Source organism: Mauremys mutica, chromosome 10 (assembly GCF_020497125.1).
Source record: "Mauremys mutica isolate MM-2020 ecotype Southern chromosome 10, ASM2049712v1, whole genome shotgun sequence".
Taxonomy (NCBI): Eukaryota; Metazoa; Chordata; order Testudines; family Geoemydidae; genus Mauremys; species Mauremys mutica.
Window position 1 is genome coordinate 25,483,591 of NC_059081.1, and position 12,707 is coordinate 25,496,297.

Consider the following 12,707-nt stretch of genomic DNA (forward strand, 5'->3'; position numbering starts at 1 on the left):
CGTGATTGAGGGCAGAGGTGTAGCAGCTGTCTTTTCAGTTTGAACAGCCACATATAAGGGCTATCAGAGGAGCTCAGTGCGATGCTATATGGTTCAGGGAGGCTTTGAAAGAGCACTTTAACAGCGAGCCACAGTAATGCGTTGTGGCATACTGTACCCTGGCCCTACAGTTTGGGGGCTGTTAGGAATTGTGTGCACATCTATGAATATAACACTGACAGTGCATCTATTAATTTTATAGTCCTTGCTGTAAATCTTCGATTATTACACTGTTAGTCAATGATCCTGAGTTGTGTCAAAGTGTACACTAACAAGTAAGTGGGTGCGTATCAGCAGGCATTCTGCAGTATATGTTGGGAACTAATAAAGATTAATTATCTTCCAAACAACAGTTTGAGTAACAAAAACACTTCAAAAAATTCTGTGCAAATTAAAAGCAAATACATGAAAGCCTTAACATATTTATGGAATGGAGCTTAAAGAGCATTCATTTCCATTTTAGCTGCACATACAGTGACCTGTGTTGATGTATGTGAAGCTGTGGTTTTCCTTAATGTTCCCTGAGGTGGAGTGGTAGCGGTAGGGATGTGGCCCCTGATGCTGTGTGGAATGTTGAGGGGCTCATGTAGGGAGGTACTATACTGGAGTTCTCCATGAACTGCAAGATAGGCGAACTGAGGATTGTTGAACTTGTAGGTCCACAAGAGTCTGCAGCATATGTGTTTGCTGCTGGAGAAGCCCCATTATATCCTGGTGCATCTCCCTCTTTGTCTGCTTTTTCCTTCTCCATACAGTCTGCAGTATTCATCCTCCAAGCCCTCTGATTCAGCACTGTCTTGCAGGACCTCACTGAATATATCATCCGGAGTTCTTTTCTTCCACCTCCTCATCCGGCTCAGGTGTTCTGTGAGTGTGGAGGGGGAACCCCTCAAGGCAGCAATCGCAGTAGCTACAGATAAAACAGAGGTTACAAAGTCAGTATAGTCACAATGGAAAGCAAAAATAAAGATTCAGAACTCCCTTTGCTTAGAAGTTCATAGAATATCAGGGTTGGAAGGGACCTCCAGGAGGTCACCTAATCCAACCCCCTGCTCAAAGCAGGACCAATCCCCAGACAGATTTTTGCCCCAGATCCCTAAATGGCCCCCTCAAGGATTGAATTCACAACCCTGGGTTTAGCAGGCCAATGCTCAAACCACTGAGCTATCCCCTAAAGTTTTAAACAAGACAGGTTTATTGACTCTCCTGCTTTGGAGGCACGGTGCCATTCATAGCTCCAGCCAGGTGAGTATGGCCCACCAGGGGTGAGGGAAATGAGGAGGGAATTGCTTAGTTGCATGAAGCCATGAGTACAGGGCAGTGGCACTGAATACAGACACAATTTTCCACAGGCAGTGGTGACATCTTATTTATGAGGCTAACAAAGGCATAGAGAACACAGCAGCTGCTGGAGTTCCAAAGGTTTCCGGGCATGTAAATCTGTAAAATAAATGGTTATACACGTTATCCCCTGTGTGGGATGTGGGGGTGGGCCAGAGTGGGTAGGGGAGTGGATAGACTGGGTAAACCTGGCTGAAGTAGCAGCAGCATTCCCAGCTGGAGGTGGGAGTGAGGGGCTAGCTCAGTGAACAGCTAGGGCTACATAACCAAGGTATCGTGCAGCCTAGTAAGCTGCTGCCTGTGGTATGTGAACACAGCAGCATAGAGTAGGAGACAGCAAGGACTAACTTCTTACCTTTAGTGCTTCTCTATGGTGCCAACTAATGGCTTAATGAAAGGGGAGGGAGAGCTGGAAATGTTGTCAGGAGGGGCTTTATGTTGTAGGGGGGTAGAGAAGGAAAGTGACACAGCAATCTTCTCTCATACGATTAAAGTTACTGTAACATCCATCTAATAAAACTATCATCATTTTGGGACATAGACCATGGGTGAGATTTCTCTCACTGGCAATGTTAGCAGCTACCCATTTCAAAGCATGACTATCATCCGCATACTGCTATAACAAAATGTATTGGAGGGATAGGAGCACTGAGGAATCACATAGATGCCAGGAAAGACCACTTGTCTGGGACTCTTCTTAGAGTTGACCCTAGGCAAGTCATTTCACTTCTCAGTGCCTCAGTTTTTCATCTCTAAAATGGGGACAGTGATGTAAAATCCATTTGAAATGTACTGATATTAAAAAAAAAAAAAAAAAAAAAAAAGAAGCTAGCTCTCTTGATTATTGCTGCAAACCTAGGTGAGAACTACAACTGCCTGAATGACCATTAACTCCTACCCACAAACATTTCTGTTTTAGAAAGCTAGGAAATTAAATGCCAAAAAAAAATAGTTAAAGTAGAGTTAAGATTGCACTGTGATAGTTTGTACTTCTGAAAACCAGGAAATACAGAGTTAATATAAACATCCATGAAGTCTTAATTCTACCCTCTTTGAGCGATGCTCCACGGTGCCCATCACACACACACTTACACTCTCCCTTTTCAATGTAATGGACAGGTGCTACCTGCACTTGCCCTACTCTCAAACACTGAAGCTGCTCCCCTAACCAAATACCATAGTTGTAAAATTTAACAACCACTTCATACCCTTGTACAACCCCTGCACACTTGCACACAGAATACTGTCTAAACCTATACTTTCCCCTACCCATTATTAAATTTACAGATTGTTCTCATATCCCTCCACTCTACTGACAATACCCATGGCAAAAGGACCCCAATGCCCTCCTACTAACATGATTTACACAATTTTGTATTGAAATGATGCAGACTGGAACCTCCAGGTACTGCTGCACCTCTTTCTTTTATGAGACAAGGCAGGTGAGGTAATATCTTCTGCTGGATTATCTTCCTTTGGTAACAGGCATGGTGGGGACTCAGACCCAGATCACCTTATACAGATGTTCCCCGGGTTATGCAAGCCCGCACTTACGGAAAAAGTTCTGTAAGCGTTTTTTTCCCACGTAATTGTCGGGTATACGTCCCTGACTTATGCAAAATTTGACTTATGCAAGGTGTTCTGGAACAGAAGGCTTGTGTAAGTCGGGGAGCATCTGTATCCTAATCACAACTCTTCTAAGCTGCTCTTATGTATTCCTCCACCATTCAGTACAGCTACACCTAACACAGTGAATGCAGCTGGAGTGCATGCAGATAATTCCCAGTGGCTGTTCCCAGCTGCAGGGGGAGGGGGCAGAAAATGTGTGAGCATTTATATTAATACCATATTTTCTGGTTTTCAGAAGTTTTGAGTTTTGCACTACTTTCTGTTTTGGAAGGACATGTGATCTCGCTGTGCAACCTTAACTTTGTATTAACAATTTTTTTTCCCATTTAGTTTGTATATACAGTGTTCTGAAATTGCATATGTTGCTGAAGCTTGGCAAACACTAGCCAGCGTAACACTGCTTTGTACATTGACTTTTAAAATTTATGTGGTAATGACAATCCTTCACAGGATTTTGAATTCCAGTTTTGTCTATTTGTAAGAGCTTTCTCCACTCCTTCCCCCCCCCCCTCCAAACTCTCACAAGGAGGGAGGTTTTATTTCATTGCATCTTGTTCTCCTCCCAAGCACATAGCATTTATCCCCTTTTCCCAGACCTCAATCCTGTTATCAACAACCATTCTCTTGTCTTCCAGTGGTTTCAGTCTTCCACTTGCAAAGCATCTTCACAGCAGAAGAAATGACCCTTCAGTTCACTTGTGCATTATGATTTCCGGTTGGTACTGGCAATGTAGGTTTAAATAGATAGGTTTGTGTGATTCTATCTAACTGCTGGTATTGTCAGGAAAGTGCTGTTGAACGAGAACACAGGATTAACTCAAGCTGAGGGTTAATTCTATGGTGAAAGTTTAAGAAACTATTTGAAAATCTGATTCTCTGTGCCCAGTTTAAATCCTTACCTCAGTACACTGGGGCTTCCCAAACATATGTACTAAAGCTTCCTTGTCTTTAATCTTAATGAAACCATGGAAAGAGATTCCTCAGACAAGTTGACTTTTAAGGGGGAGAAGAGGGGATCGTACAGTGCCAAATCTTGTGCTCCTGTTGCTTCACAAAATTTAAAATGGTATTCAGAGCAGATATTTTAATTATTTAATTTGTAAAAACCATATTATATTGTTACTGAGGGCTGTAACCAAAAATACGGTACTCATATTCAGCAGCGTTGGTATAAAGTTGAGTACAAAGTCAGCAATTCCAGGGTAAAAATCTTGAGTTAAATTCTTCCCTCACTTACACAGGTGCAAGTCCCATTGAAATCTGTGGGAATATGTAATGAATGCATATACACTGACAGGATGCCTAACCATGTAAAATAAAAAGAGAGACAACTTCATTATATCTGCCCTTTTCCTATATCTGCTTTTGCCAGAAGTAAGCTGACAAGAGAGCTGGCAGAGAGTGAAAGAGCTTTAGGCTTCTGGAGCATAAATAGCTCTCTGTTTAAAACTGCCTGTCTAAAGTATAATAAAGGTGGATATAATAGGTCATCTGATAGAGTCATCTGCTCTTAAAGAAAACCAAAAATTGAAGAGGAAAGAGGACTATCTTCCTCAGTTAACAAAAGTTGCATCTCTGTGAGGGCAGAATTGTGCTGCTTGTGATTAAGGAACTAACTGTTCTTTTGGCTCAAATTTGGCATACTTTATACAACGTCCAGCCCATCTTTCTACTACTATAGAATTTTCCCCAGCAGTGTGTTTTCTAGTGTTCTATCACTGTTGACAATCATTAGGATTTCTACCTTGAGAGGCTATTTTCCAGTTTGCTAAATATAGTTCTTGAAAGTTTTTCATGATGAACAGCAAATTTTTCCTCCCTTAACTTTATCTCATTATGCCCATCTAAATGTTCATGTTTATGTTGGTCAAATATTAATTATGTTCTCTTGCTCCCTCCTGCTCCAGTCATGCCGTGAGCATGTATGTCCTACTCTCTTCATTTTTCCTTATAATTCAATTCCTTCAGCTTCTTATCAGTTTTACTACTTTTCTTTGAAGTCCTTCCAATTTATCTTTCTGGCTGTTTGATTCCTGAAATTCAGCACACTACTCCAGATGTGGTTGTACCAAAGCCACAAAGAGAGGGACTACTGTCTCTCTGCTTTGTAAATGCCTCTGTATGATGAATTTGCTGTCACATTGTTTTGCACACTCATGTTTTTAATTTGGTGTCCATTATTGCTAGAGCCCTACCAAATTCATGGCCACAAAAAACACATCATGGACCATGAAATCTGGTGCCCCTCCCCTCCTCCTGGTGAAATCTGGACTTGTGTGTGCTTTTACCCTATACTATATAGATTTCATGAGGGAGACTAGCATTTCTCTAATTGGGGGTCCTGATCCAAGAGACAGTTGCGGGGGGGGGGGTCACAAGGTTATTTTAGGGGGTTGCAGTATTGCTACCCTTACTTCTGTGCTGCCTTCAGAGGCGGGTGGCTGGAGAGAGGTGGCTGTTGGCTGGGCGCCCAGCTCTGAAAGTAGCACTGCTGCCAGCAGTAGCGCAGAAGTAAGGATAGCAGTGCCGCAACCTCCCCCTACAATAACCTTGCAACCCCCTCACAACTCCTTTTTGGGTCAGGACCCCTACAATTACAACACTGTGAAATTTCAGATTTAAATAACTGAAATCATGAAATTTACTATTTTAAAAATCCTATGACCGTGAAATTGTCCAAAATGGACCATGACTTTAGTAGGGCCCTAATTATCACTCCAATTGCTTCTTCACATTTACTCCTGAAAATACAGCTTTTTCTTCATTCTGCTGGATTTCTGTGTTTTGGATGGTTATTCCCTAGTGGCAAATCCTCAGCTGGTGTAAATAGTCACAGCTATGTTGAAGCTAATGGCCCTAAGGGCATGTTTACACTAGCACTTTTGTCGGTATAACTTATGTCGCTCAGGGGTGTGGGAAAAAACACCTCTTAGTGACAAAAATTATACTGACAGAAACACCGGTGTGGACAGCCTTATCGGCGGGAGTGCTATTCCACCTATATAGCTACTGCCTCCTGTGGTTTAATTATGGCATTGAGAGAGCTCTCTCCCATTGGCAAAGAGTATGTTTCTTCTCTTCTGTCCCCATCTTGTCTCTCTTTCTCCCCTTGGCCCCCCCCCCCCCCCCCCCCAAAAAAAGCAGACACAAGAGCAGAGGTATGGGACTGACTGAGGGAGGGAGAGAGAAGCCTGCTCCCTGCATAAGAATAGTTTAAACTCAGCTGTTCCCTGATGGTTCAGCCCCCAGGGTTAGGTTTCTGGCATCCTTGTTAATTTCACTCACAGTAGCTGGAGGGAGGGGGTCGAGGGGAGGGTGTGTTTGACCATGGCAGGGGTAATTCTTTTCTGCCTTGGGGATGAGGGGATCTCTCCAATACTAATATACACAACAAATACAAGCATTTGACTGCACAGCTTAAATCCAGAGCTAATAAAAGCAGGTGGAAGGGGAAAACTCACTATCACATTGGCTTCTCGGCTCCTCCCTCCCCCTCCTCCAGCCAGGCTCCAGACAAGGCTCTGCATTTCCCCCCCCCCCGCCAAGCAGGGGTTCTCCTCTAGGCTCTAGCTTGCAGTAGGGACACTGGCTGAGATGCCTGCTGCTGCTGCCTGCAAAAGAACAGTTTAAACTCAGCTGTTCCCTGTGCAGTTCAGTGCCCAGAGTTAGGAGCCGTTTCTGGCATCCTTGTTAATTTCATTCCTAGTTGTTGTTGGGTGTGTGTGACCATGGCAGGGGCAGTTCTTTTCTGCCCCCCGGAATGAGAGGATCTCCTAAACACAATCAAAATCAGGAACCGTTTCCAAGTTCTAATCTATCCCATTCCCTCCCCAGCAGAGGATCATGGTTGTGATGTCCAAACTGCTTGCAGATCCTCTTTGAAATGTTACTGTTTAAAAAAAAACACAAAAAACATGGAGAACATGGTGGAAAGATGTGTCATGATGATTAGGGTTTATTTTGGGCAAAGCAATTTTGCTAAAGCAACTAAAGATTCACAGGGGAAGCAAATAGCCCCCATATACAAAACCACAAAGGGATTGGAAGGGAAAACTGAATATTCAGGGAAATTATTGTGCCTCCTTTGAAAGAAATAGTAGTTTTCATTCCAATCCACCCTCTTTATATATTGATTTAGACACCTGAAATGTCCTTAGGACATCGGGTGCAATCTCAGATCTCTTTGTTTTGTCCTGCCTGCAGAGTGCAGAGGCTGAAATTGACAAATTTTTCTCTAAATATCTTGTATATTTCATGAAGGTTATTCCAGTTGTCCTTCATTCACCCCTGACTTCTTCCTCTCTCCCCCGGCTGGCTGGCTGTGGTTTTTGCCTTGGTTACTTACTCCTTGGCAGACCCAGCCCAGCGGCACCTGCTGGCTCTCTGCAGGCAGCAGCCCACAGGGGCCGGTTGCTGGGGTCGCTGCTGGTCGGTGGCAGGCTGCAGCTGCATTGTTTGTGACACATTCATACACATACATACAGTCAGAGGTGAAAGTAAGCCAGAGGTGAAAGCAAGTGCCAGTACACCGTGCTGGACTACATCGACTTTCTTGGTGGAGATTGAAAGGGGTTTGGGCTGCCCACAGCTGCAGGCAGCCCTGAGCCCTTCAAATCCCGGCCACAGCTGAGATTTAAAGGGCTCAGAGCTCCCCGCTGCTGTGGGTAGCCCAGAGCCCTTTAAATCCCGGCCGCGGCTCCGGCGGCTGGGGTGGGGCAGGGATTTAACGGGCTCAAAGCTCCCTGCAGCTGCGGGCAGCCCAGAGCCCTTTGAATCCCGGCCACGGCTCTGGCAGCCGGACTGGGGCCAGGATTTAAAGGGCTCCGTGCTTCCCTCAGCAGCAGGCGCTCTGGGCCCTTTAAATCCCTGCCCCAGCCCCGCAAAGCTCAGGGTTCCCCCTGGCGGCCAGAGCCCCGGGCCCTTTAATTTGCCCCTAAGCCCCGGGGGGCTCCCAGCCACCTCTGCAGCTGGGAGCCCCTGGTTGATTTAAAGGCTCTGGGTCTCCCAGCCACAGCTGATTCCCCAGGGCCTTTAAATCTTGAGAGGCCACGTCTCTTCCGGATGAGGCCACGCCCCCTCAGGACTCGGGCAGTACCGATAAGTCCTATAAGTTACTTTCACCCCTGCACAAGAGAGTAGATTATTGTGGTTGGCTGATGCATTTTCCCAAGGAATCTTGCAATTTTAAATGAAGTGTAATACATTGGGCATATACCCTTAGTGCCGAAGGTTTTTCTAAATCTTTATTCTCTATTAGTAGCATTCAGCTCCTTGCCTGCACCTGCAGTGAATGACTGAACAGCCAGTAGCTTTGTTACATACACAGGGAGTGGATTGGAGTGGCATAGCTTATTCTAACACTCCTCTGCCACCTTACTGTTGATGTTCTGCTGAGTTATGCAACAGAATGGCATAGCTCATGTTGCCATTGACAAAATATTTCTTCCCTTTAGCCATTCTCTAGCAGTAAAAATAGGACTGAAAGAAAAAAAAGGTTGCCCCAAATGCCTAGCTCTTTTGATTCTCCTGAGGTGGTGGTTCTTCTGTGTAGCCAAGGCCACTTTTTCCGGTACCCTCTAGATCAGTGGATCTCAAAAGCTGGTCCGCTGCTTATTCAGGGAAAGCCCCTGGCGGGCTGGGCCGGTTTGTTTACCTGCCGCGTCTGCAGGTTTGGCCAATCGCGGCTCCCATTGGCTGTGGTTCACCGCTTCAGGCCAGTGGAAGCAGCCCGGGCTGAGGGATGTGTTGGCTGTCTTTCCCGCAGCCCCCATTTGCCTGGAGCGGCGAACCGCGGCCAATGGGAGCTGTGATTGGCCGAACCTGCGGATGCGGCAGGTAAACAAACCCGGTCCGGCCTGCCAGGGGCTTTCCCAGACAAGCAGCAGACCGGCTTTGAGAACCACTGCTCTAGATAGTGATGGTCCACATGAACAGTCAGTAGCAGTAGAAATGGTTGAGTTTTCCCTCCTAAGGCCTTCTGAAATGGGCTAATTATACTTGAACAATATGGTGAGTCCAGAAGTGAAACTAAGGACTATTTCCACCAGTCCTTTCTCACCCTTGAGGCAGGAGCCATGGTCATTGCCACCAGTCTTTCTCTGGCTTCTACCAGTAAGAGACATCTAGATCAGAGTTTTTTTAAACCAATCTAATCCTTTCATGAAGGAGGATCTTGGATGCTGGCAACTCTCTATCCAAATTGAGTTGAAATCTTTTAAATCCATTTCTTGTTGTTTGGACTATCCTCCATGTACCTGTATATCTAATACACCTCTACCCTGATATAACGCGGCCTGATATAACATGAATTTGCATATAATGCAGTAAAGCAGTGCTTCTGGGGGGGGCAGGGCTGCACACTCGGGCGGATCAAAGCAAGTTTGATGTAATGCGATTTCACCTATAATGCAGTAAGATTTTTTTGTCTCCTGAGGACAGCCTTATAGAGTAGAGGTGTATTACCTTTTAAAGGACCAAATATCAAGAAGGGACCTCAATCCCTTAAAATCCTAGGGGAAATTTTTTTCCTAGGTCCCTTGAAAAACATTAGTTATATTTATGATACTTTAATGCACGAAAACACTTGCCTTTCAGAAAACAAACCAAGTCATTAAACTTTAAGATTATCTCCCCACCCCCCCCAACCCAAAGCTTTTTAGCTATTAAGAGAGAACTTTCAAGCATGCTTCCTGTCCTATATCCGACTTTCTTATTTCAGTCAGTTCTCTCTATTGGAATTCTAAGGGAGACCAAATCTCTTGGGGTGGAGAATCCTAGCTAGTAGTTCACTTGGGCCAGTGCAGAGGGTCTGTATGGTGCTGATGGAAATACTATAGTTATGCTCTTTCCACACAGAGAATTCCGACAGGTCTTCTATAAAACATGAAGTGATAGATACTTTTAGGGTGGGAAAATAATGCAGGCACGGGAAGTATGTTCTTTCCAAAAGAGAGAATTTGTCTGCATAAATTAGGGGAGCACAAATCAAGGCCTTCCTAAGAGAAACTGTCATATCCTGCTGGACAGAGAGGAATCCAGTCTCCACTGTAGCCTTCCATATTGTAAAAAAAAAAAAAAGATCAACCAAATAGCAAGACTGGCTGAGCAGATGAATGTAGTCACAAGGCACTTATTCAGTGCAATTACAGAATGGATGGACTAACCACAGGAGAAAACAAAAGGTGTTCCTTTTCTGTTTTTTTTGAAGACCAGAAATGCGATTTACTAAAATTGACTTTTCAATAATTGTCAAATAGATTCGTGTTTGCATCTTGAAAATCTGTAAAAAAGCAAATTGGCCTAGCCCTGAAAAGATTGAAGACCACTTGACCAAGGTTGTCATTGCATTCCATAACTATTAGGGATCTTGTTAATGTTGTGCAGAGGTGTTACTGCAGTGTTCTACACACTTTCTTTAAAATCTGTGGTTGAGATTTTTAGAGTTGACAAGGGAATTTGACACAACACCCATTAAAGTTGAATTGGAGTTGTGAATCTAAGTCCCCAAATCAGGTTTGAAAATCTCAACCTATAACTTTAATGTCCTAAATTCAGTAGATATAGTGTTCACACAGAAGGACATCCAGGCTTTAGTGTAGTAACCTTTTTTATGGATTCCCTCTTTTTCCTTCTCTTACTTTTGTTTTGGTTTGGAAATAGAGCAGACTACTGTTTACCTCTGAGTGGGCCTGGAAGAGATTTCATCTGATTAGATAAATCTGCCTTGGAATTCTCTGTAGAGTTTTGGGGAAGTACTATGGTGACCTGTGAGGCCTTGTCTACACTGCCACTTTACAGCGCTGCAACTTTCTCCCTTAGGGATGTGAAAAAACACCCCCCTGAGTGCTACAAGTTTCAGCACTGTAAAGTAGCAGTTTAGACAAGGCCTTTCAGCGCTGGTAGCTACTCCCCTCGTGGGGGTGGTTTTTTTACAGTGCTGGGAGAGCTTTCCCAGCGCCAGTGCCACAACTACACAGCCATGTTAAAGTGCTGCCGCGGCAGCACTTTCACATTGCTAGTGAAGACATACCACAGAGAAGCTAATTTCTTACCTGCTAAAATTTCTTGGGTCTGTAAAATACCCTTTTGGGATAATTTCAACATTCCTATAATATTTTTTACCTTTAAATTACTTGTATGTAATTAACTCCTGTTGAACAGTTTTTATGTGCCAATTAATTATTTATAGGATGAATAGATAACAGAATATCCTTATTTAACCTGTTTTCACTTTTTGATGATAATTGTGGTAATAGTTGTTCTTACCTACCTTTCCTCTCAATGTGAAGATTATATCAAATTAGATCTCTTACTCTTCCATTGCAATTTATTTTTTAGAAAAGTCTGATCTGCGTGTGTACCATCAATATTTCTATTTTAGTAACTGAAGTGAATGACCCTGAGCTGTATTTGTAATCTTCCGTCAGTGTTGTGACTGTATTTTAATGCTATGAATTAAATCTACACTAATTGCTTAATTAAATATTTACATATATATTTAACTCTCACATAGGAAAATTGTGATTCATTTGAATATTACAAAATATGCTTAAACTGCAAGAATAATTTGTATTAAACTCAGCTATTTTTGATTTGAACATTCAGTTTTTGTTTTTAGCGTTAAAGTGATATATCAGTATAAATCACATTTGTCTGAATTTTTTGAGACATTAGAAATGGGGAAAAAGTCTCTACCTTTTAGTTTCTTCCTTTATTCATTTGGCAGCACTTGCATTTTCAGTTTCACTGTTTTGTCTTAATAGTAATTCAGTTAGTTGTTTGTATGGACCTTTCATACACCAACAGGGGAGATAAATACTTTGTAAAAATATGATATTCTGATTTGTAAAACCACAAAAAATGGATATCTTATGCAATATACTGAAGACTACTTAGTCTTGGTATGTCCAAGACTACTTTTAACTCCCTTTTGAAAACTGATCATATTTCAAGTTTGCTGTATCCCTTTTAGTAGATCAAGTCTAATATGAAAGTCTTTAATATAGCAAACAGAATTTCAGTTGTAGGAATTAACATTTAGCTTGTATAGATTTTTTTTCATTAAGTTTTGAATCTTTAGAAGATTTTGATAGCCTGTTGCTTAGTCTGTGACCCTTGAAATAAAGAACAGTTGTTTCAGAAAATCATAGTATGTTTCAGTACTGGTTTTTTGGTTATAGTTGAGAATTCATGTTTGTTTATTTTCATTCAGACTAGAGTAATGCCCGAAATCCTTAATTACCTCTCAGTTTTTATAAACTCTCTTTGTATACTTTATTTCTTATTTGTAGTATTTCTTAAGATTGTGAAGAAAATGTGTTTTTAATTTCCATTATTAAATAAAATATAGAAATATTTCTAGAGCAAAAGGTTTCCTGAATTTCAATTGTTATATGCCTTCCCTTTCAAACAGATCAAATTTCTCTATCTCTTCATCAATCAGTACATTTTTATTCCTTACTTTCTATACAAATTAGGTTACTTATCTTATTTTCAAAAAGTTTGTTTTTAAAATGTAAGTGATTTAATCCCTGGTATGGCACTTCTAAGATAGCTTGAGGCTTGTTGCCTATAAGGATTTCAGAGCACTTTATTCAGCATCTATTTTATAGTCCTTTTAATAGAAATTTATTGTTACTTTAGATAAAATGTCAAATTGAAAAAGCAACAGGAATTTCTTTGCATGATAAAGTTTGACC

At 42.3% G+C, this 12,707-nt stretch overlaps 1 protein-coding gene and 1 long non-coding RNA gene across 7 annotated transcripts in view; one reads left to right on the forward strand and one right to left on the reverse strand.

The window, feature by feature from the left end:
* The window catches only part of EPC2 (enhancer of polycomb homolog 2), a 93,941-nt gene that overhangs the window by 21,382 nt on the left and 59,852 nt on the right, over nt 1–12,707 (forward strand). The window contains exon 1 of one of the 6 annotated variants that reach the window (XM_045032851.1): nt 3,721–3,739. The exons of the other annotated variants lie outside the window; for them this stretch is intronic. The gene's annotated coding sequence lies outside the window, so the exon portion shown is untranslated. Of the gene's footprint in view, nt 1–3,720; nt 3,740–12,707 lie in introns of those variants that run through there. 6 annotated transcript variants of the gene reach the window in all.
* LOC123378734 lies at nt 522–7,411 on the reverse strand. Its single transcript, XR_006582719.1, has 3 exons — nt 7,355–7,411; nt 3,606–3,800; nt 522–949 (listed from the first exon to the last, which is right to left on the reverse strand). It is a non-coding gene; the product is annotated as an uncharacterized LOC123378734 (long non-coding RNA).